The 25482-nt window shown below is 42.1% G+C and overlaps 1 long non-coding RNA gene across 4 annotated transcripts in view; it reads left to right on the top strand.

Annotated features, from left to right (window-relative positions):
• Positions 1-25482, top strand: part of LOC105467967 (uncharacterized) — a 301866-nt gene that overhangs the window by 32171 nt on the left and 244213 nt on the right. For 2 of the 4 annotated variants that reach the window (XR_011606764.1, XR_011606763.1), the window contains exon 2: positions 7519-7651. This is a non-coding gene — a long non-coding RNA (uncharacterized lncRNA). Of the gene's footprint in view, positions 1-7518; positions 7652-14447; positions 18095-25482 lie in introns of those variants that run through there. The other 2 variants (XR_979218.2, XR_011606765.1) reach the window with 2 other exon arrangements.

Below are 25482 nucleotides of genomic sequence, written 5' to 3'. Positions count from 1 at the left end.
CTACTTAGTCTTGCTTTGGCTTTGCAGGTTTTTTTTGGTTCCATATGAGTTTGAGAATTCTTAAAAAACATTTTTGTGAAGAATGATGGTGGTATTTTGATGGAGATTGCATTGAATATATAGATCGCTTTTGGCAGTATGGTCATTTTCACAATATTGATTCTACCCATCCATGAGCATGAGATGTGTTTCCATTTGTTTGTGTTGTCTATGATTTCTTTCAGTAGTGTTTTGTAGTTTTCCTTGTAGAGGTCTTTCAACTCCTTGGTTAGATATATTTCTAAGTGTTTTATTTTATTTTTGCAGCTATTGTAAAAGGGATTGAGTTCTTAATTTGATTCTCTACTTGGTTGCTGTTGGTGTATAAAAGAGCTACTGATTTGTGTATATTAATCTTGCATCTGAAAACTTTGCTGAATTCTTTTAACAGTTCTAGGAGCTTCCTGGAGTCTTTAGGGTTTTCAAGGTAAACGATCATATTGTCAGCAAACAGTGACAGTTTGACTTCCTCTTTACCAATTTGGATGCCCTTTATTTTTTTCTCGTCTGATTGCTCTGGCTAGGACTTCCAGTACTATGTTGAAGAGGAGTGGTGAGAGGGGGCATCCTTGTCTTGTTCCCATTCTCAGAGGGAATGCTTTCAACTTTTCCTCTTTCATTATTATGTTGGATGTAGGTTTGTCATAGATGGCTTTTATTACATTAAGGTATGTCCTTTGTATGCTGATTTTGCTGAGGGGTTTTAATCACAAATTGGTGCTGGATTTTGTCGAATGCTTTTTCTGCATCTATTGAGATGATTATGTGATTTCTGGTTTTAATTCTGTTTATGTGGTGTATTACATTTATTGACTTGCATATGTTAAACCATCCCTGCATCCCTGGTATGAAACCCACTTGATCATGTCGGATTATCTTTTTGATATGTTGTTGTATTCGGTTAGCTAGTATTTCGTTAAGAATTTTAGCATCTATGTTCATCAAGGATATTGGTCTGTAGTTTTCTTTTTTGGTTATGTCCTTTCCTGATATTGGTATTAGGGTGATTCTGGCTTCATAGAATATATTAGAGAGGGTTCCTTTTTTCTCTATCTTGTGGAATAGTGTCAAAAGGATTGGTACCAATTTTTCTTTGACTGTCTGGTAGAATTCTGCTGTGAATCTGTCTGGACCTGGAGGTTTTTTTGTTGGTAATCTTGTAGTTACCTTTCAATCTTGCTGCTTTTTATTGATCTATTCGGGGTATCTAATTCTTCCTGATTTAAGCTAGGAGGGTTATATTTTTCCAGGAATTTATCCATGTCTTCTAGGTTTTCTAGTTTATGTGCATAAAGGTATTCACAGTAGCCTTGAATGATCTTTTGTATTTCTTTGATGTCAGTTGTAATATTTCCTGTTTCATTTCTTAGTGAGGTTATTTGGATTTTCTCTCTTCTTTTCTTGGTTAATCTTGCTAATGGTCTATCAATTTTATTTATCTTTCAAATAACCAGCTTTTCATTTCATTTATCGTTTGTATTGTTTTTGTTGTTGTTGTTTCAATTTCATTTTGTTCTGCTGTGATCTTGGTTATTTTCTTTCTTCTGCTGGGTTTGAGTTTGGTTTGTTCTTGTTTCTCTAGTTCCTTGATGTGTGACCTTACAATGTCAGTTTGTGCTCTTTCAGTCTTTTTGATGTAGGCATTTAGAACTATGAACTTTCATATTAGCACTGCCTTTGCTACATCCAAGAGGTTTTGGGAGGTTGTGTCATTATTGTCGTTAAGTTTGAGGAATTTTTAAATTTCCCTCTTGATTTCATTTTTGACCCAATGTTCATTCAGGAGCAGATTATTTAATTTCCATGTATTTGCATGGTTTTGAAGGCTCCTTTTGGAGTTGATTTCTAGTTTTATTCCACTATAGTCTGAGAGTGCTTTATATAATTTTGATTTTCTTAAATTTATTGAGGCTTGTTTTGTGGGCTATCATATAGTCTATCTTGAAGAAAGATCAAATCTTTTATGATTAGGAGAAGCCAAAAGGACCAGTAATATTATCCTAGGGGTCCTGTAACAAATTACCATAAATTAGTTGGTTGGAAACAACAGAAATTTATACTCTTGTAGTTCTGGAGGCCAGAAGTTTGAAATCAAAGTATGGGCAGCACTGTGCTCATTCTGAAGGCTCTAAGGAAGAATCCTCCCTTGCCTTTTCTGAGGCTTCCAGTGACGCTGGCGATCCTTGACACTTCTTGTATTGTGGCTGCATCACGTCAATGTCTGCCTCCATCTTCATACATTTTCTCCTCTGTGTTGCTATGTATGGCTTCTTCTCTTCTGTTTCTTACAAGGACACTTGTCATTGGATTTAGGGTCCACCTGGATGATCCAGGATGTTCTCATTTTGAGATCCTTAACTCAATGACATGAGCAAAGGCCCTTTTTCTAAATAAAGTCATTGTATTAGGCTGTTCTTGCGTTGCTATAAAGAAATACCTGAGACTGGATAACTTATGAAGAAAAGAGGTTTAATTGGCTCATGGTTCTGCAGGCTGCACAGGCAGCCTAATGGCCTCTGCTCCTGGGGAGGCCTCAGGAAGCTTCCAATCATGGCAGAAGGCAAAGGGGGAGCAGGCACATTACATGGAGAGAACAGGTGCATGGGAGGTGTTGGGGGAGCAGGGGAGGTGATCCACATTTTTAAATGACCAGATCTTGTGAGAACTCATTGTCACGAAGACAGCATCAAGCCATGAGGGATTTACCCTCATGGTCCGAACACCTCCCACCAGGCCCCACCTCCAGCACTGGAAATTACAATTCAACATGAGATTTGGTGGGGACAAATATCCAAGCTCTATCAGTCATATAGCAGAATCTTTCTTGTGAGCCATGAAAAGAAAAATGTACCAGTAGTCAATAGTCACGGTTCCAGGGATTGGGATGTATCTTTTTAGGGTCACCATTCAACCCACTATAATCAGTAATAACTTAAACTTTAAAACGTCTATTCTGTCTTGCACTCTGCTAAGCACATCAGGGATACAGAGATAAGACAGAGACCCTACCTCTGACTGGTTTCCCTTCCCTTCCTTTCCCTTCCCTTCCCTTCCTTTCCCTTCCCTTCCCTTCCCTCTAAAGATGAGTTTATTAAATTAAAATTTACATACGGTAGCATTTGTCCTGTTTAGATATATAGCTGAGGAAACTGGCTTAGAGAGATAAAACAACTTTTTCAAGCATGTACAGAGAAGAAATAGCTGAGGTCAGGATTTGAACCTATGTTCTCTACTGCTAGAGCCTGTATACTAAACCACACTCTAAACAGCCTCCACTCTTCTTCTGGGAGTCTCTGGTTCCTTATCTGTCAAATGAGGAAGCTGACAAGAGGCTTTCTAGAAGTTCTGAGAGTGCTGATGTGAGAGAGTCTCATGGTGAAAGGCAGGGGAGCACTTATTCAAAGAAATCCTTCGGTGTGAAGAGAGTCTTTTTGAAATGGAAATTTTTGTGCCTCCTGTAAGTATTTAGCCTATTTGTGATATATTGCAGGCCTATGTGCCTGGTTAAGTAGATTTGCAGCTCATGAGATCTCATTTCAATTGAGCTAATCCTCACAAAATGGACAAGTGATTTAAATGATTCCTGTGAAGAAACTGCAAGCTGAAGATAATATTAATGATGTGAGGCTAAGGAAGCAGCAGGAGAATGACTGAACTGACACCCCTGCAACTCCTGGTGCTTGCTGTGTTTCAGTTAATTACAGGGTAAAATTAATGGCAGTCTAATGACATCAATCACAAAATTGGTCAGAAGACAAAAATTATTAAGAAGACTATTTGAAATATGGCCTTTCACATTCACGATGATGCTCTCCTGAGTGAATATTGTGTCTTGATAAAGCTAAGGAGAATTGCCATTGCAATTGACCAGCATTAAAAAACCTAAGGTTTTTCAACTGTTCAAAGCCATGAGACACTCACACCAGATCTTTACACATTTGGATTAAATTTGATAATTTTCATGTATTAATAGTGAAAGTGAATAGCCATATTCCATTGGTCAAACATTATTGCTCTTGACAGTCACTTGTCCTTGTGACTCTTGACAGTCACTTATCTTTGAAAAGATAAGTGAAAATGGTTGAAGAAATACCTAATGACTACATTCCTTAGTCATTAAATACTGTTGGAAGATGCATCAAACTTGTTGCCAAAGAGCTGAAGAAACAAATATTAAAACAAATAGTTTAGTGTGAGAGGTTTGCAATGCAGTTGCTCAAAAGTACAGATGTTACTGACATATTTCAGCTTATGTCATTGCTGGATTCTTCTTTTCAATAATGGAATACATTGGAAGGCCCTTTCTTGTGAGCCATTAAAGAAAAAATGTACCAGAAAGAAATATTCTCAATAGTCAATCAGTTTCTTAACAAAAGCAATGTTTTTGATATTTGTATTGACCAGGATGAAAAAACTAGGCAGGTTTCCTGAGCTAGCACCCATGTGAAATTTATTTACTGCATTCTTTACATCAAGCTATTTAAGCAAGTAAGTTAAAGTCGCAAGCGAATAGAGCACAATAGGATGTCATTGATGTGGACCAATATATAGAGGCAAGATGTTTAAAATATAGCAGAATCTTAGCAATGCTTTATAATTAGGAAATAAACCTGAAATATTTGTGCATGCAGAGATTCCCTCATTCTATTTTGGCAAAGTATTTGAAACGGTAAGTGAACATAAAATTATGGGTTCCAAATTACTTGATCTTTTCAAGGATAAGGGACTGTGAAGAGTAAGGCATAGCAGGTACATTTGAAAAAACACAAACATACATTTAAATTACCCTATCAAGGTCAATGTCATGAGTTAGTAATGAGTGAAATAGTAACTGATTTTCAGAAGAAACTTGTAAACCACAGTGAGATGCCATTATGTATGCACCAAAATGGCTAAAATGAAAAAGATAATACCAAGAGTTGACAAGAATGTGGAACAATTAGAAATCCCACAGCAGTGGAAGTGTCAATTCATAAAACCAGTTCAGGCAACTGTTTGGCAGTATTTAGGAAGGCAGAACATAAGCAAACCCAATGACCCAGCAATTTAATTCTAGGTATATACCAACAGAAGGCATACAAATGTTCACCAAAAGACAGACACCAAAATGTTCATAGCAGCACCATTCCTCATACTCTAACACTGGAAATGGCCCAAGTGCCCATCAAATGTAAAATAGATAAACTTTTTGTTGTGTATTAACACAAGAGAATACTCCACGAATGAATGATCCACAACAATACTTGGTGATATGGACACATCTCACAAATGAGATTTTGAGAAAAAGGAGACACACAAACAAAAGGTTTTGTCTGGGTGATTCCACTTATGAGAGGTTAAAAAGAAAAGTCAGGCAAAATTAATTGAAAGTTAGGATGGTGGTTGTCCTTGGGTGGAAAAGAACTGGCAAGAGCATAGAAAGAGGCTCCTAGGGGTGCAGACAATGTTTTGTGTCTTAATCTGTTTCCTAAACAAGGCATGTTCATGTTGATCTGTCTACTTACATGTACACTTTTCTGTGTGCATTTTCTTGAATAAAAAGAAAAAAGTCACTTGTTCTGTGAAGACAGGGTTTGCGCAGTGATGATTTGAAGCAGTTTCTATGTTAACATTGTTAAACATAATGTGTATAAACCACATCTCTATTTCTGAAAAGATTGAAATAGAATAATCTAGCCTGCTTTAAATTTCCAAATGAAATGTTCCAGTGCATATTTAAGTATTTTTAAAACATTTCAATAAATTGTGAGAAAAATGGATTGCCACCAAGGAGGCTGGAAATTTACTAGCCCCAAATTTCACCAAGACCTTTGCCTAACTGGTAGATGGAATTAAAAAAATAAGTATTATGACTGAATAAGGCAAAAATGCTGTATTTCTTTCATTTGGATCTGTGTATCTTTTTGAGATATCCTTTCCAGCTATGACAGTCATTAAAAGCAGGTATCAGAACAAATCAAATTTAGGACCAAACCATCAATTACTATGTCATAAAGATTAAACCAAGATTGAAAAAAAAGGAACACACGTACAAAATCACACTGTGCTCACTGAAATAATTTTTATTCTTATAATTTTTTTATAGGAAAGCAAAAAAGTTGATTAGGTGTTACTAAATAAAATAAAATTACTAAAATTATTTAGTTCATCTCAACTTCAACATTTAAAACTTACTGTTATGTAATTTTATGATATATATTAGAATAATAGAGTAATAGTATCTACATATAAATTAAAAATCCACAGGCATATATTGGAGGTACATGCTTGAAATTTTGTTATTGATATAGGGCCAGATTATAAAAAGCTCAGAGAGCACTGGCCTATTCTCTTTCCTTAGGGTTTAGCCTTCAGTAATAGGTTGATGTGAGTTAGGAGCCAGGGAGATGAAGATTTGAATCCTAGTTCTGCTATTTACTAGATGTATGATTTTGAACACTTAGTCAGTGGATCTGGATGAGAATGAGAATTTAGCACTTCTCTGGAAAGGTTGGATAAGATAATTCAATGAGTTGATAGATGTAACTGTCTTAGGACCTTGACTAGCCTCTGGAAGTTCAATCAATGGTCACTGCAACTGTCACGTTGTTTTTTCCTGGTGCTTTCTAAACTTGCCGCATAATAACCATCTCCTGGGTGCTTGTTGAAAATGTGTGGGTCTCACTTCAGATTTTCTTGGTGGGGCTTTGTAATTTGTATCTTTGGAAGGTCTCCAGTGATTCTTACTATCAAGTGAATTTGAGAAAGACTGATTTAGAAGGTGTTGAAGCCATCTTTCCTCTAATGATTTTTCTCTGGGGAACAGTCTTCTCTCCTATGTGCCATGAACTCCTGTAGGATCATCTCTGTCCCTGACACGGTCTAGCAGGGAGTTCTATAAGCCACTGAAGAGCAATGGGTGGTGACGGCCAAGGTGAAAGCTCCACAATTGGGATGATGAGCAAAAGCTGGTCCCAGTGGGCAGAGCACAGCAACCAGGAGATGAAGAGAGGCATCAGGCTGAGATCGTGGCATGAGATGAGTACATGAAGAAGGAGGAGAAATGTCCCCCTTGGGCCTGGGGCTCAGTAGCCTGCTTGATCCTCACACAACTAGGATCAGAAGTAGGATTAGTCCTTGGGGGAGCTGGATGGGGGCCATCAGAGGCAACGCACAGCACCCAGGCACACTGTCAGGCTCTGTGTCATTGAGACCTAAGTTCAAGTGGGAACCAACCAGAACTGAGATATAAAATCAGACAAGTCCAGGAGGAGGATAGACTTGGGCTTTGTTGTTTGATCCTGATGAAGATTCTTCCATTCCATTCCCATTGACTTCAGACAGATTGGTTCCTGAATTGTATGAGGAATAAGCAGGCTACTGAGGGTTGACCTATGCTAGGTGCTTAATGAGTGCATGCAAATTCAGCATGCAATTAGGTAATCACACTTATTCTTCTCTTGTAATTTTGTCTTCTGTGCATCTACTTCTTTCACCTAGGTCCTTGCCTTGCTTCTCCAGAGATGACGGCCTGGCTGGGCCGCACCCTGCAAGCGCTCTTCCCCAGCGCAGATGCCCTGCTGTGTCCTGACAGTCCCGCGTTACCCTCGATCTGAAGGTGTGGATAATTAAGGTAATGAACACTTTTCCACTAGCTGCTGAAAGCCTCATTAATCTACACACATGTTGCCACAGGCAAATTATGGCGTCAAGGGTAGGAGGATCAACAAAAATAACTTCAGAAATTCATTAATCAGACTTAGTTAAACATGTAGTTTGGAACTGAGTGTTCTTATCCTGCGATGGTCAGAGGATTAGATTTTTTTTTTTCCAAAGACATGAAAGGGACTTCTTAAGCAATATTTGGGAACATCTAGGTTATTGTACTGGCATTTATGACTCTAGTGGTTGATGCTAATGGAATCTGTCCAAAGACTTCAGTGTGGAGGATTCCATAAATGCTGAGTATGCTACGGTGGATGATCAGGGTTTCTAAATATGGCAGAGGGAAAAAAATGGTCATGAGATCACACAGAGAAACATACCCAATGAGGACGGAGATGACTAATGCCACCAAATATTCATTTTCTCCCTGACATGTCATAGATGCCCTCGGAGTCAGGTTGGCGCTACAGAATTATTTGCTAGTTCGCTTCCCCAGCCCTCTCCTTTGTTGTTGTTGTTGTTGTGGTAGCCTTGGAGGACTCTATCCCAGATGATAAAATACAAGAGTGAAACTTTGCACTCATCCTGAACTTTGTGTGCATGAAAAATAAAGTTGTATTACATTAAGCCACAGAGATTTCCTGACTGATCAGTTACTACAGCAGTCTACCCCATCCTGAGGAATGGATCAGCCACTTCACTTAAGGCTAAGCACATTTTCTTTTGAATATGGTGATTAGGCCAGTTGTACCATGATAGCCTCATGAGCAGAGTGTCTGATTCCAGCACGGCTTTCAAGAGGATCTTTCATGAACAAGTTGGGGTATTCTCTGGACAAATTGGGGTCCTGGGTGATGGATAATAAAACATCTAAGTTACTTGAGTAAGGATCTACCCTAAAATGGAGGATTAGCAAATAAACATGAACCTTAAGAGAGGATATTGGCCTGGTGTAGTGGCTTACGCCTGTAATCCCAACACTTTGGGAGGTCGAGGTGGGTGGATCACCTGAGGTTGGGAGTTTGAGACCAGCCTGACCAACATGGAGAAACCCCGTCTCTACAAAAAATACAAAATTAGCCAGGTGCGGTGGTGCATGCCTGTAATACAAGCTACTTGGGAGGCTGAGGCAGGAGAATCACTTGAACCTGGGAGTTGGAGGTTGTGGTGAGCTGAGATCGTGCCATTGTACTCCAGCCTGGGCAACAAGAGCGAAACTTCATCTGAAAAAGAAAAAAAATAGAAAAAAAAAGAGAGGATATTAAGAACACATGCCATGTTCGGTGTCATTGAACACTTTAAACAATGGTTTCAGAGACAACAGAGACACTTTTTAAGTTTGTGCCACAGAGAAATAACAGGCTGAGTATTTTGACTGACAGATTCAGGACACAAATAAACTCTGGTAGGCCAGAACACGGGCCTAAAAGATGGGAGAAAAGCATTTCATATAAATATGTGCGTATGTTGATTTGAACTGAAGATCATAGGAGAGGAGGGATGAAGTTCAAAGTATTTTGAAAATAGCGAAGTAGGCCAGTATTTTTAGGGGGTAAGGTAAAAGTCAATGGGAAATAAGGCTGAAAGTGGTTTGGGGCTTGAAGGTGGAGAGCCCTGAATTCCATGCCTAAGATTCAGGCAATGGGGAGGCATCAACAGTATTTGAGAGAGGGAGTGACATGATTGATTTAATCTAGCTTTATTTTTAAACCCTTCTTTCCATTGCCAATGCCCACTCTCTCCTTTCTTCCCAGCTGGTTGGAGGACACCTGTGAGGGGCAGGGTCCATTTGTTAAGTCTCAGACACTAATACATTAATTGATTCGCTTAACCCTCACAACTATGAGAGATAGATTCAACTATACTCATTTTACAGATGACAAAACCGAGGCTCAGGGATGTTATAAAATTTATCCAAAAACACTCAGCCTCTCTTGGACTGGATAACACGGTATGTGAATGGGAAACCCCAATAGTACTGCAGGTTGAGTATCCCTTATTTGAAATGCTTGGGAGTAGAAGAGTTTCTATTAGGGATTTTTTGGAAATTTGAAGTATTTGCCTACAAAAAATGAGATATCTTGGGGGTGGGACCTAAGTCTAATGTGAAACTCATTTGTGTTTCATATACACCTTATTTACACAGCCTCAGGTAGGTAATTTTATACAACATCTTAAATAATTTTCTGCATGAACCCAAGTTTTTATTTTATTACCCTTTGTGGGTGTGCTTGTGCTGGAATATCTGGGCGTGTGCAGGAAAGCTACATCACAGCTGAAGGGGGCTGGGAGGGCCTTTTTTCCATTTGGTAAACTGAATAATCTGTGTGTTATGTGCCTGACTTTTGATGACATTCTGTCAGATAAGGTCAGGTGTGAAATTTTCCACTTGTGGCATCATGGTGGCCCTCAAAAAGTTTTGGATTTTGGGGCATTTTGAATTTCAGATTTTCAGATTAGGGATGCTCAACCTGTGTAAACATTGTTCTACCAGGAAGAATGCCATACGGAGGAGAACAGCTCTGGAACCATTGTAGAGAAGGGGAACCAGAGCCCTTATCAAGCCTTACTTGAAGGTCATCCTACTGCTGGTCTTTTTAGTTGTGTGTGACAGTGAGTCAATTTGAGTTGGAATTTCTAGACAAGCACACCAACTGATGCAAGCATTTGACATCTCTGAATTATTGGGTACTTAGTTGGCTTGGGCTTCCATAACAAAATACCATAGACGGGGTGGCTTACACAACAGGCATATATTTCTCACAGTTCAGGAAGCTGGGAAGTCAAAGATCAAAGTGCTGGCTGATTTGGTTTCCTTCCTTCTTTCCCTCCCTCCCTCCCTCCCTCCCTTCTTTCCCCTTCCTTCCTTCCTTCCTTCCTTCCTTCCTTCCTTCCTTCCTTCCTTCCTTCCTTCCTTCCTTCCTTCCTTCCTTCCTTCCTTCCTTCCTTCCTTCCTTCCTTCCTTCCTTCCTTCCTTCCTTCCTTCCTTCCTTCCTTCCTTCCTTTCTTTCTTTCTCAGAGTCTCGCTCTGTCACCCAGGCTGGAGAGCAGTGGTATGATCTCGGCTCACTGCAGCCTCTGCCTCCCAGGTTCCAGCGATCCTCCCACCCCAGCCCAAGTAGCTGGGATTATAGGTGCATGCCACTATGCCCAGCTAATTTTTGTATTTTTAGTAAAGACGAGTTTTCACCATATTGGCTAGGCTGATCTCGAACTTCTGACTTCAAGTGATCCACCTGCCTTGGCCTCCCAAAGCACTGGGATTACAGGTGTGAGCCACTGCACCCAGCCTTGATTTGGTTTCTGATGAGGGCTCTCTTCTTTGTTATATCCTCACATAGCCTATCTTCAGTGTGTGTGTGTGTGTGTGTGTGTGTGTGTGTGTGTGTGTGTGTGAGAGAGAGAGAGAGAGAGAGAGAGAGAGAGTTAGGGCTTCAGCATATGAATTTAGGTGGGGGCACTGTTCAGTTCAGATAGGTGCCATCGATTGCCCTTTCCTAGAAACCCTCTTCCTTCTTTACTTCTGTGATACCACATTAACTCCTCCTCTCTTTGCTTTCTCAGTGTTTATTTCTGGATTCACCCTCTCTGCTCACCGCCCTAGACTCTGGTATTCCTCAAGGTTAAGGTCTGGGCTATCTTTCTGCTCATTCTACACAGTCTGTTGGGTCAATTTTCCTGAGCAGCCTCATGCACCCTGATGGCTTTAAAATCAGGGAATTCCCGTAATTCCTAAATCTGTAGTTCAAGGTCACAATTCTCTACTGTGTGCCCAGCCGGTATATCTCACTGCTAACTGAATATCTCCTCTTCCAAGGCAACTCACTGAAGCCTGAACTCATGAATCCTACTCTGTGAGTGGTGCCAACATCTCAGAGAAACTCCATGTCAAAGCCTGGCTTCTGCTTCTCCTGCTTTCTACACAACTCCTATCCCATCTGCTTCGAGTCCTCTTGCTGACGTCTTTGTATTCATGCTTTAAATCATCTTCTTTCCCTCTTCCCCATGGCTACTCTTGTGGTCCAGGTCCTCATCACTGATTTCTGGATTGCCGCAATAGCCTCCTCTCTGATTTCTTTGCTTCCAGTCTCGATCCTTTGTGTTCTTTCTCCTTATTACACTCAACTCCTAAATCCTACGACTTTCCTCCCTTGCTTTGCATTTCTCCAGGACTCCTTACTGTCTCAGAGGAAATCCAGGCTGCTTAGCCCTGCCTGGCACTTGAGGCTTCTATAACAGCCCTGTGCAACCCTCCTGCCTCTTTAGCATCATTCTTCTTGTTCCCATGTTGCCTTTACGCTCTGGCCATGCTGAGCCTCTGCAGTTTCCTGAAGGTACCACATCATCTCTCTTTGCATACTCTGTTCCTTCTGTTCTTCCAGTTCAAGTGCCTCTTTCTCCAGGAAGCATTCCCTGACCCATCCTGTTTGGGTTAGGTGTCTCTCTCTCTCTCTTTTTCTTTCTTTTTCGTTTTGTTTTGTTTTGTTTCTTTGAGATGGAGTCTCGCTCTGTTGCCCAGGCTGGAGTGCAGCGATGTGGTCTTGGCTCACTGCAACCTCTGCCTCCCAGGTTCAAGCGATTCTCCTGCCTCAGCTTCCCGAGTAGCTGGGACTACAGGTGCCCACCACCATGCCTGGCTAATTTTTGTATTTTTAGTAGAGATGGGTTTTCACCATGTTGGCCAGGATGGTCTCGATCTTTTGACCTCGTGATCTGCCTGTCTCAGCCTCCCAAAGGTGTCTCTTATGTGATCCCATAACACATCATATTTATCCTCCTGTACCCCTTATTGTGTGTTGCTGTTAATGATGACATGCCTTTCTTTTCTATGAAACTTTTAGGTCCCTGAGAGAAGGCACTAGGTCTTAGTCTTTGTAACTCCCATGCCTAACACATGGTAGATATTTAGTAAATATGTGTAGAAGCCATAAAGTGTGGCACTTAAGAGTGTATGCTAGAGCCAGGTCACCTAAGTTCAAATCCCAGGTCCAATATGTATTACCTTCCTGACCTTGGACACTTTTTAACTTCTCTGTGTATCAGTTTCTTTATCTGTAAAAGTGTAGATAATACAGTACTTGTACCATGAGTCTGTGGGAATGAAATGAATGAATATATATGAAGCTCTTAGAATCTTGCCCAGCACATAGTCAGCACCCAAGAATTGTTAGTTCTTATCACTTGCTGAATAACTGAAGAATGTCACATGCAGGATGTTCGTGTTTTCCACGCAGGTTTTATGTTTACTAATCCTGTAGGTACGTGTTAGTACCCTCACATTACTAACAAGGAAACTGAGGTTAGGAAGGCCATGTTCACCCTCATCATGGAGCTGGTGAGCTTTAGAGCCGGGACTCAAAGGCCCTGAGGCTCCTTTTTTTGGGATCAACTTGTTTCTCAAGTTCTCCAGGGCTCTAATAATCTCTCATTCTCAATAATCACCCTTGCCTACTCCAAAGATCTGTTTAGGGGCTTGGGGAAGAGGTGGGCTAGGGAGAGAAAAGGGAAAGGAGAGGCAAGCTAGAATTCACTTGAAAAGTCTCCAAATCCTTTTAAAAAGCTGAACCCAGGACCCTCAGCGTTGGCAATGAGAGGGGAATCTTCATGGCGGTGGAGGTGCTGGCGCGATCTCGGCTCACTGCAAGCTCCATCCCCTGGGTTCATGCCATTCTCCTGCCTCAGCCTCCCGAGTAGCTGGGACTACAGGTGCCCACCACCACGCCCGGCTATTTTTTTCTTTTTTTTTTTTTTTGTATTTTTAGTAGAGACGGGGTTTCACCACGTTAGCCAGGATCTTCTCGATCTCCTAACCTCGTGATCTGCCCGTCTCGGCCTCCCAAAGTGCTGGAATTACAGGTGTGAGCCCCCACACCCGGCCGGTGCTGGTTTTTTTTAGCCTTAACTTGAGTTCTCAGAGACTGACTTCCTTCCCTGGCTTACCTTAGAGGGTATGGGTGTGATTTATTAAGAGGGCCTGGAATCTCTTTCCGCTGTTGAGGTAACTGAAGACCACAAGTCTAAAGTTGATTTGGGGGTTTAAGGGTTCCCCTTGGTACATATATGCTACACCAACTCACAGGTGTTGGATGCATGCAGTGGATCTAAATTCATGGGTGCTTGAGGGGCTGGTTGAAGTCTCTGGTAGCTTTCCTTGAATATAGACATTTTACTTTGTGAAAACTTGTCTTGCAAAACAATAACAATAATACCAGCAGCAGCAGCAGCAACAACAACAACAACAAGTATAAAACAACCAGGGACTCAGGCTTTTGCAACAAGAATTTAAAAGGTCATATTTCCCTTTTCCATCCCCTTTTGGTGTTGGATGCCCCACTCAGAAGAAATGCTCTTAGAAGTGGAGTTAAGAATCAGGAGCCCAAGGACAGCCTCGCAGCCATAGCTTGGGTGTGTCTCTGTCTCCCTGGGCTCCAGAACTGGGGCCGGAGACTGACTAAGTGTAAACATGGCTTTAAACAGTGAGCTCAGAGGTGGACTGAGCAATTCTAGAGCACAAACAGACCGACTCATAACACAACCCGATATCCTTAAAAAAAATCATGAGTCCACAAAACAGTAGGAAGTTAAATCTCTAATCAGAGATACAGTAACAGGTAATTGTCTTAAACTGACTGTTTAGTGAAACAGTCAGTTTTTGGGACCACTGGTTGAGTCCACGTTGGTTTAGGGCATTTTGGAGGCCCATTGGTTTCCCTTCTTGGCCAAATGATGAACAATGATAAAGAAGAGATGTTTATCCTTTTTAGATCCATGGAAACATCTGCAAATAGGTGGAGCCTGAGGTCTCTGGCAATGCCCTGGAATGGTTTTTTCCTTTCTGTGGGATCCCAGATGAGATGAAAGGTCATGGCCACTGTTCTTAAACCAGGTATGACAAGCCTATAGCCCCATTTCCTGAAGATGGGTTCTGCATTTGCACAGAGGTCAACAAACACCAGACAAGGTGTCCTTGCTGAAGGGACTTCTCTTTAGGAAGCCCACCTGCTGGTCCCTTTTGCCATGAATGTTTCCATTTTAGAATGAAGGAAAAGTGTTCCGTTGTTTTCCAAGTGAGGCAAAAGAAAATTGTGATTGGATTTTCCATGGGTCCACAATGTTTACTGCAGAATAGTGATATCTGTTCCCTCCATCTCCTTAACCCCACCATGCATCTTTGCTAAGGATGCCCAATAATTTTTGTACGTCCTCCTATGTAGGTTGTCAGCTAACCTGACTCCCATCCCTGGGGCAACCCAAGAACCAGGGAATCTCTGGGGATTAGGAACCAGGTACTGAAGACATTGAAGATTTCTTTAGCAAGAGGTCTGAAATCAGTGTGGGGAAATCAGTGTGGGAAACATTATGCACTCCAGAGGGAGCCAAAAGGTATGTGAAATATCTGACTGGTGTCTTTCTCTTGGTGTCCTAATATTTTCATCTCAATGAGATGAGGCATCCCCAAGTGTGAGAACCTTATAAAGCTCCTAAAACAGGTGGATAAAGAAAGCAGCCTGAGTGGTGTGCACACAGACAGAGCAGTAGCTGCAATGTGGATCACACAGAGAGGGCTTGTGGGCATGCGCTGCACCTCAGGTCTTTAGCATGATCAGCATACTGTAGCTGTCAGATCTGAGTTCTTGTTTCAGTTCTGCTACTTCTGTTTTGTAACTTTGGGCCAATGATTGCTCTTAGCCTCAGTTTCCTACCTGTGAAATAGGCATGATATGTTGAGAACATTACCTGTAGGCACATATATGAAGCATCTGGCATAGACCCTGCACATGGCTTAAGCCCCCTTTCTATTAACCCTAGCTCTGAGGATTTGTTGTATCTTGTTCAGTGAAATTGGATAGAGTCTAAGTTTGAAGAAAGTTAAAGAAAGTTAAGGAAGTCTAACCTCCTCCTCTATAAGGAATCTGAAGCCAGAGAAGTTAAGCCATTTCTCCAAAGTCATGGCCCTGAGGTCTTGACTTTTTATCCAGTGATTATTTCATGGTTTGATGCTTCTGTGGAGACTGAAGTTGCTAATACCTACATTTCAGTGAGCAAGACAATTGTACAAGGTAAGAAAATACCACTCAAAAGCATTTTTTTCCATGAGCAGGTACCACTGTGTGCATGTGTAGTACTGCTGGTGGTGGTGGGTTGTCAGTGAATTAATTACTGAAGATGCCATAGAATCATAGGTCCCTGGGGATAAAGGTGGATAAAGGAATTCCCTGGGCATTCTCCAGGGTTTGACCATATCTATGCTTAATTCAGAGTATTTTGTGAAGACAGTGTCTTGAAGAATATTTGCTAGGTAGTTACAAATTAGAGGAGAGCTTTCTGAAGACAAAGCTAGCTGGGTGCCGTTAGACATCACAGGGCCTCAAAGCAATGTTGACCAAAATGTGTTCCCAGATCCTGGGTAATGAAAAAAGCTTCCATGGTCATCACAGTGACCCTTTTCAGTATACTGCCTTCTGAAGTTCATTTCCCAAAATGATGTGAGGACCATCTTTTTCTTGTAAGTATCATTCTTTGTAGCTGGTGTTCCACCATTCATTTTTAAAGAAGCTATTAGCTTAGAGACATAGATACATGCAGACTATCAGGCAACACTGATGCATCAGTGTGTATTCCATGTAGTCAGAAATACACTGGCCACTTTATTACAAGAAATCATACAATATAAAAAATGCAAGCCAGTGGGACTTCTCTGAGGAAGGACTCCCTGGAAAATGAAGCTCCTGGTACTGCACAGATGTGTGCTAACAGTTGACTACGAGTAATGTTCTTTAAAGCAACCAATATGCTCCACTACTTGTTACCAGTGGTTCTCTCATATTGTCCTAGTCCATTTTGAGTTGCTATAGGAGAATACCTAACAGTGAGTAATTTATACAGAACAGAGATTTATTTCTTACGGTTCTGGAGGCAGGGAAGTCCAAGGTTGAGGGGTTCACATCTGGTGAAAAAAAAAAGGGGTTCACTTTTTTGCTGTGTCATCCCATGGCAGAAGGCGGAAAGGTAAGAGAGCATATGTGTGTCTGTGTGTGTGTGTGAGACAGAGAGAGAGAGAGAAAGAAGAGGGTCAAAGTCATTCTTTTATCAAGAACCCACTTCTGGGAGACATACAACATTAATTCATTCATGAGGGCAGAGCCTTCATGACTTAACCATCTCTTAAAGATCCTATCTCTCAACACTGGTGCATTAAGAATTAATTTTTCAACACATAGACTTTGGGGACTCTTTCAACCTATAGCACATATTAATCTAGTTGAGTCAGGAAATGGGATGTTTCAGCTAATTAAATCATCCTGACTCACCAAGTCACCATGGTGAACACAGATGTTTATACATGTTATTTTTTTTTGTTTTTTTTTGTTTGTTTGTTTTGTTTTTTGAGCTGGAGTCTGGCTCTGTCTCCCAGGCTGGAGTGCAGTGGTGCGATCTCGGCTCACTGCCACCTCTGCCTCCTGGGTTCAAGCAATTCTCCTGCCTCAGACTCCCAAGTAGCTGGGATTACAGGTGCCCGCCACCACACCGGGCTAATTTTTGTATTTTAGTAGAGACAAGGTTTCACCATGTTGGCCAGGCTGGTCTCAAACTCCTGACCTCAGGTGATCCACTCACTTCGGCCTCCCAAAGTGCTGGGATTACAGGTGTGAGCCACTGTGCCAGGCCTATAAATTTTTAAGAATCCCATTCCTGATTTAGTTTTTCTTAGATGAGTCTGAAAGTCCTCTGGGAGCTAGACCTGACTCCAAGGTCACAATTGTGGACATCTATTCTCATTGTGTGGCCTATAGAGGGAGAGGATGCAGATGGATGGGCAGACCTGATCAAGGATGAGCTCTGAAGTTGTTCTTTGGGACAAGGTCTAGGATGCTGTTTCTCTCATTCCTATGGGGATGCAACTCCCACTTGAATGTGCTTTCTACAAACTATGCCACTGGGAAGTTGTCAGTACTTGCATTGCCATTTCCATTTTAGATGAGAAATCTGAAATGAAGTGCCTTGCTCAAGGCCATGGAGTGGGTAAGCGAGTTACCTGGGACTCCCAGTGAGATCTCTTGACTCTGAATCCAGGGTTCATTCTCATGCTCTGTAATGCCTTTCATAAATGTAGAGGGCTGGGAGCACCTTGGCCATTCGGACACTATGGAGTAGCCAGGCAAGAGGTACAATCTGTCTCTCTAAGTCTGTGGATCTGTTTTAGAACTTCATAGCCTTCACTTGGTTAGAACAAGTCCCTAAGTAAAGTCTCAATAATATTCACAGTAAAAGTTTAATGTTTTAAATTACAATAATACATGCTTATTGTTGGCATTTTAGTAAATACACATATATGCATTTAAAGCACACAATTCCACCAACCAAATTATTTACATACTTTAATGCTATATTCTTCCAGTTTTACCTTTAGTGTAAAATTCTGATATTTTTATGATTGTGTTAATTATTTTGTATCCTGAAGTTTCACTTGTTTATGATGATCTTTTTTACATAATTAAGTTTTCTTAAAAATATTTTTAATGGTTTTGTAGTATTGGTGTAACATAACCTCTTAAATTGATCCCTAATTCTGAATATTTAGATTATATATAAACATATATAGTATATGTATATACATATGTGTGTGTGTGTGTGTGTATATATATATATATATATATATATATACATATATTTTTTTTTTGTAGAGACAAATTCTCACTATATTGTTCAGGCTAGTCTCAAACTCCTGGGCTCAAGTGATGCTTCTGCCTTGACCCCTACAAAGTCCTTGATTATAGGCGTGAGCCACTGTAGCCGGCATATTTCTAACTTTTGTTAGTATAGATTACTTTTGTGTGTGTGTGTGTGTTGAGCTGGAGTCTTGCTCTGTTGCCCAGGCTAGAGTGCAGTGGTGCCATCTCGGCTCACCACAACCTCCACCTCCTGGGTTCAAGTGAGTCTCCTGCCTCAGTCTCCCAAGTAGCTGGGATTACAGGTGTGTGCCACCATGCCTAGCTAATTTTTGTATTTTTAGTAGACACGGGGTTTCACTATGTTGGCCAGGCTGGTCTCGAACTCCTGAACTTGTGATCTGTCCACCTCGGCCTCCCAAAGTGCTGGGATTAGAGGCGTGAGCCACTGTGTCTGGCTCTAGATTACACTTTTAAAACAATATATTTACAGATATTTTTATACAATTGTTTAGGAACCTTCATATAATTTTCCTAATATTTGCTTTGAAGAGATTCTTGAACTTTAGTTTTTATTTTATTTTTTTTGAGTTAAAAGAAATGAACATTTTGAAGATTCTTTGTACATCTCATCTTCACAACTTGTTTTGAACCTCTTCCACAGTTTCAAGCTATAGTCCTGCTTTCTGGTTCTATTCTTCATCTTGCTCCCTGGATGCGATGCCTTCATGTTCTTGGCCTCCTTTCCTGACACTATCTACACACCTGTTTGTTATTCTGGGCTATAAATTTCCCAACGAAATCTGGCTTAGCTCTAGGTCCTGCTGGAATTATCTTCACTTCTCTTGTGGGAAATTGGATGGGAAGGAGAAATTGGACTCCTTCGTGAAAATTCCCTCTGCATATTCATCCAGTAAAAATGTATGAAATGCCCAGTGCCTGGCACTTCTGGAATTCTCTCCAAAGATGCCATCCTGTTCCCACACTGTCATGGGAACAATAAAGGGAACCGTGTGGCCTGCTGCCATCTGCGTGTCTCTATCCCAGGGTGAATGCTTGATTAGTGGGGTGGTACTGCAGGCCCGGATCCTCAGAAGTCATCACTTTTCTTCTTGCCACAACTCTTCATTTGCTCAACAGTGCCTTAATGGCTCAGTCACTTAAGAGTGCAGTCACTTAATAGCCCTTTCTATCAATTTTCCCATCTGCAGAATGGGGACTGTGATTCTCGGTTGACCCGGTGTTGTGAGCATTAATGAATGTTTTGAGGCATGTTGAGATCTGTAGATAAACAAACCTCAAAAAGTACAAAGTGCTAATGAGCCCGTTGCTGAGCAACTTGCTTTGAGAGATGACTTTCTTTCCCACAGAGGAGGAATCAGTTCCTAATCCCTGGGCACAGATGTTTTCCAGCTGCTTTTGGATGAACCGAAACAGTAGATTCCAAAGAGAATTTTCCGTGGACACATGCAGCTCTCAGGTTAACGGGAAGCTCAGAATCAGGTCTAAAGCAACACCAAAATAACTGCCAAGTTAGCTTGCCCGGTGACAGCCCCACTTGGTAGAGTTTCTTGGCACTTTCTGCAACAGTGTTTGCCTGAGTGTGGAATGTCTACTACCGATGATGCACAGGTGACTTTAGATGGCGCGTGGATGAACTTTTAACAACTTCTCACAGTTATGCACTTTTTGGTGGTTATTTTCTACCTGTAGTAAGTGATACTGTTTTTTTCTTTTTAATTCATTGTCACAACAAGAATAACTCACATTTGGGCTGGGTATGGTGGCTCATGCCTGTAATCCCAGCACTTTGGGAGACTGAGGCAGATGGATCATGAGGTCAAGAGATAGAGACCATACTGGCCAACATGTTGAAACACCATCTCTTCTAAAAATACAAAAATTAGCTGGGCGTGGTGACACATACCTGCAGTCCCAGCTACTTGGGAGGCTGAGGCAGGAGAATCGCTTGAACTCAGGAGGCGGAGGTTGCAGTGAGCTGAGATCGTGCCACTGCTCTCCAGCCTGGGTGACAGAGCGAAACTCTGTCTCAAAAAAAAAAAAAAAAAAAAAAAAAAAAGAATAACTCACATTTACTGTGTCCTGGGTACTGCTGTAAGTGCTTTACAGCAAAGCATTTAATCATCACAACAGCCTTATCATTAGATATTCTTATTATCCCCTTTGTACACATGGGGATGTTGACACACAGAAATTTTAAGGAGTCTTACAAACTGTCTAAATTTACATAGCTGGCAAACAGCAGAGATGGGGTTTCTGTCAGCCAATTTTGGCTCCAGGGCTCATGTTCCTGTTAAACACCCTGTCATATTTCCTTTCAATCTATTTGCATTTATGGTACTGGTGTAAAGGATATTTAAAAATAGATTATTTAAAGTTACAAAAGCATGTTGATTGGAATAAAAAGGATGTATAAATTCTGAGTTAAAAATAATGAGATAGTTTGAAGATATGGTGGATATTGTGATGTTGGAATCAATGACTGAAGGGCAGTATGCCTTAGAGGGTGGCCTGGTGACCACCGGGGCCACTATTCTCTAGAAGCTGGTTAAAAATCCAGAGCTATGGATTCTCTGTGGGTGGAGTCCAAGGATCTGTGTTTGTAACAAAGGCCTCAGGGCATTTCCATATCGTGAAGCTGTGATGCAGCTGTTTCCCACACCCCCAATCCCTGTCTGGGCCTAAGACAAACAACAACAATGAGAACTGCTGATTGGTTGGGTGTTCCACTGGGTGGTCACTCTTTTGGCCTCATGTCAGGGAAAGGCAGAAGAGAAGCGACAGAGAGCTACACTTTAGATTGCTAGACACAGGCCTCATCCTAATCCTCACATCGAGGAAGGTGTGATTAAGCCCATTTTACAGATAAGGAAACTGAAGGTGAAAGAGGGTGAGTGACTTGGCAAGTGGTGGGGCCAAGAGGCAGACCTGGGCATGTGGAGTTCATCAGCCGAGCACTTTACATTGTACCAGCTGTCCGAGGCCAGGCGTTCAGGGTTAGCGCATCCCTAGACAAGCTGGAAGGGCGCCCAAGTCAGGGCAGCGAGCTTGCATTTGGAGAACTGTGCTAACTCTTAGTGCTGGAATTTAAAGCATGGTGTGATCTCAGCTCATTGCAACCTCCCAGGTTCAAGCGATTCTCCTGCCTCCGTCTCTGGAGTAGTTGGGATTATAGGCACCCGCTACCATGCCAGGCTAATTTTTGTATTCTTAGTAGAGACAGAATTTCACTATGTTGGCCAGGCTGGTCCCTGACCTCGGATGATCTGCCCACCTTGGCCTCCCAAAGTGCTGGGATTACAGGTGTGAGCCACTGTGCCTGGCCCATATTCTTTACCACTCTGTTCTACTGCATCCTAACAATAAAATACTCTCACTTACTATGTGCTGGGTGTTACAAAAATCACACCCATATCTTTTTTCAGTTGTCTCACCTTAGACACTGGGCTCTCCAATACTTAGTAAAATGTGGGTGCCTCATAGGAACTCAAGACCTATTTTCTAGCAATAGAGCACCTATTGAACACCCACTATATGAATAGCCATGCTAATAATGGCAACACCAGTGATAATGGTGATTAATTAGTCAGGTTGTTGGTGGTCTGTTAGTCTGAGTGAGGAACTCTAGATCCTGTTACAAATACCGTTGAACCTCAGGGCCTTAATGGTTAAAGGTTTATTTCATGGTTCAGTGCTGGTCGTGTGCCCATTTAGGGTGTCTCTTCTCCAAATGGTGATATGGGGATCTAGTGCTTTCCATTTTGTGACATTGTCTTCTTAACCAAGTGGCCTCCAAAGTCACTGTGAAAGGGGAAGAGAATGTGGTGATAGCTCAGGATGTCTTATGATCACCCCATTGGTCAGGATGCCACTACCCTGGCTGCAAGGAAGAAGAAATGCTGTCTTGTGTGTCTAGGCAGAACAGGAAATGAGGCTGGGAAGCATCTAGCTAGCTTTTGCCACTTTGCAAGCTGCAGAAATGGACTCTGCCTACATTTCAAATTCACTGGAAGTGTACTGGGTGGCTTTTAGAATTGGCAGCAGGCTGGAGCACCAGCTGGAAATCCAAGGTGGCCGGGTAGCAGCAAGCACAGCCGAGGCCAGCCTCAAAGTCAGCATCGGAAGTACTGCTAGAATATTTCCACCAGCTCTGCGGATCACACCTCTGACTACAGCTGGTGCTGGACTCCAGACATCATCCCTACAGTGAAAAACATCTACATCCTTCCTGCATCTTTGAGCCAGCATCAGAGTTCCAGACAGACCATCTCTTAGGCCCTCACCAGTGTCGTAGACTGAAGGGAGAGATCGAGTATTATCACAAAGGGGAAGGTGCTGTGGGATATCCTAATACTAGTGGAATTCTCCTCAAATAGTCAGGGCTAATTGTTGGGAAGAAAAAAGAGTGAGAGCAGAAAAGAGAGAGGCAGCATGATATCTACTATATTTCGAGCCTGTTAAAAATTCACAAAGTGCTTTTTTATTGTTCAAATTTGCACGATGGGATTGAGGGCAGAACGCTGGTGGGAAGTGGTCAAGCAAGTCCCCAGAGTGCATTGGGGACTTCATGTGCCAGTTTCCTGGTTTGTTTATTGGTTCATTTATTCATGAAGCATATATTGCATTCACTGTGTGCTGGGCTCTGTGCTGAATACGACCAGGCTCTTATCCTAAAGGAGGTCTTAGATTAGTGACACTCAAACATGAGATTCCAAGAAGCAGTGGGACAGGACTGAGGACAGCAGATGGCCCAAGCCTGGGAACTGTACTAGGACAGGAATTGACAGATTATGTGTTTGACTTGAGTCTCAGGGAGGTGAAGTGACCTGCTGAAGTCTCATAACTAGTCAATCACTGACCAAGGACTCCAGCTGATGTCTTCAAGTTCATGTTCAGAGGCCTCCCTTCACTCAGAGCAGTTCTGTGCAAAGCACAGGGGAGCACAGTAGCTTAGGGCAATGGGGAGAGCATAGGCTTAGGGGTCTTGCATTTTCTAGTTGCAACCTACGTGACATTGGCCTAGAGTCACCTAACATCTGAGCCTTAATCTTCCATCTATAAAATATGAATAATAACACGTACTTCCCAGTGTCACTGGGAACAAATCTAAACAATGAAAGTGCCCTTTATAATGCCAGACACAGTAGGTGCTCGATGAAAGGTAGCTACATAGAAAGAATGAGATAGGGTCACTGTCTTCAAGGAACTTACCCTTTTCCTGAAAGGGGCCGGCAAGTGAAGTAAAATCAGAGAGTGAAATTTACCTGCGTGTGTGAGAGAAGAAATAAATACAAATCCCTAGTAGCTAAGCTATAAATGCAACTGGAATTCAGAGAAGAAAGAACGCAGCGTGGGCAGGGGTCAAAGGCTCTGTGGCAGGACCAGTGAGGCGGCCAGGATGGGGGCTTTGGTTCTATGACCAGGCTCCGTGGGTTCATATCTGAATTCCATCTCTTATTACCTCTGTGTTCTTGGGTGAGGGTAAGTTATTTAGTTTCTTTAAGTCTCAGCCTCTTCTGCTTAAAATGAAGATAATTGTAGCACCTGCTCATTGGGTAATTCCGAGAAGTTAATAAGAAAATCCACCCAAGGGGCTCAGTGCAGTGCCTGGCACTTAATAATGGTGCCATGAATATTATTCCTGTGGAACCAAGCCTCGACCAATGAATACATAAGGCCTTCCCCATTGTAGTGGTTGCAAGGATTAAATGAGAGAATTTATGTTAGGCATCCAGCAGTGTCTGGTGCAGAGCAGGCATTGCTTATGCCCCCTCACCCTCCAGGGAAGGACAATGCCTTGTGTTTCTTCTTATCTCCATGGCCCTCAGCACAGTATCTGGCTTGAGTTAGTTTTACCATGAAGTATTCAGCTGGGAGCTTGACAACAAGCTAGCAGTGGAAAGTAGGGCCGTTTGAAGAAATAACATAAGTGAAAATAAAGCTGCAGAAATAGTCCAAATTATAAAGGAGTTTAAGAAGAACTTCTGAGACCATGGATGGAGCTGGAGGCTGTTATCCTTAGGAAACTAACACAGGAACAGAAAACCAAATACTACATGTTCTCACTTATAAGTGGGAGCTAAATGATGAGAACACATGGACACATAGTTGGGGAACAATGCACTCTGGGGCCTATTGAAGGGTGGGAGGAGGGAGAGGATCAGGAAAAATAACTAATGGGTACTGGGCTTAAAACCCCCATCACGGCCGGGCGCGGTGGCTCACGCCTGTAATCCCAGCACTTTGGGAGGCCGAGACGGGCGGATCGCGAGGTCAGGAGATCGAGACCATCCTGGCTAACACAGTGAAACCCCGTCTCTACTAAAAATACAAAAAATTAGCCGGGCGTGGTGGCGGGCGCCTGTAGTCCCAGCTACTTGGGAGGCTGAGGCAGGAGAATGGCGTGAACCCGGGAGGCAGAGCTTGCAGTGAGCCGAGATCGCGCCGCCTCACTCCAGCCTGGGTGACAGAGCAAGACTCCATCTCAAAAAACAAAAACACAAACAAACAAACAAAAAACCCATCACACAGGTTTACCTATATAACAAACCTGTGCTTGTACCCCTCAACGTAAAAGTTGAAAAAAAAAAAAAAAAAAGACCATTCTTTGTAAGGTCAATTAAGTCCTATTTGTTTCCCCCTGGTGGCCAACAAAAGCAAACACAGCTCAGTTTTTGGGAAAGGAGTCAGCGCTTAAGCAACAGGAACCGTCACAGGGCTCACCTGACTGTCCTGAGCCACGCTTCGGCTGTGATTCAGCCCTGCAGAATGATTCATGACCCGTCTCAACTGCAGTGACTTGCTCCTGGTGACATTTCCCAAGGAATAACAAACAGTGTCGTAAGAACCAGCCTAGAAACTAAAGAAAGAGCTAGTTGTTTCATCTCTTTTCTCTTTATTCAGCTGAATACTTTGAAACTCTGCCTTTTGACCTCCTCCTTCAGGGACAGCATCAAGAATTCTGCTCTTTCCTGTGCCATTTTTGACAATTAATCATATAACAGTAATGACAACATCTTGGGTGTTTACTCTCTGGCAGACACTCTTCTAAGCTGTTGACACACTTAACTCATTCAGTCTCCCAGACAACCATACAGGTATGTACTAT

The sequence above is a fragment of the Macaca nemestrina genome, chromosome 8, assembly GCF_043159975.1.
Source record: "Macaca nemestrina isolate mMacNem1 chromosome 8, mMacNem.hap1, whole genome shotgun sequence".
Lineage (NCBI taxonomy): Eukaryota > Metazoa > Chordata > Mammalia > Primates > Cercopithecidae > Macaca > Macaca nemestrina.
This window is presented reverse-complemented; position numbering and strand designations above follow the sequence as displayed.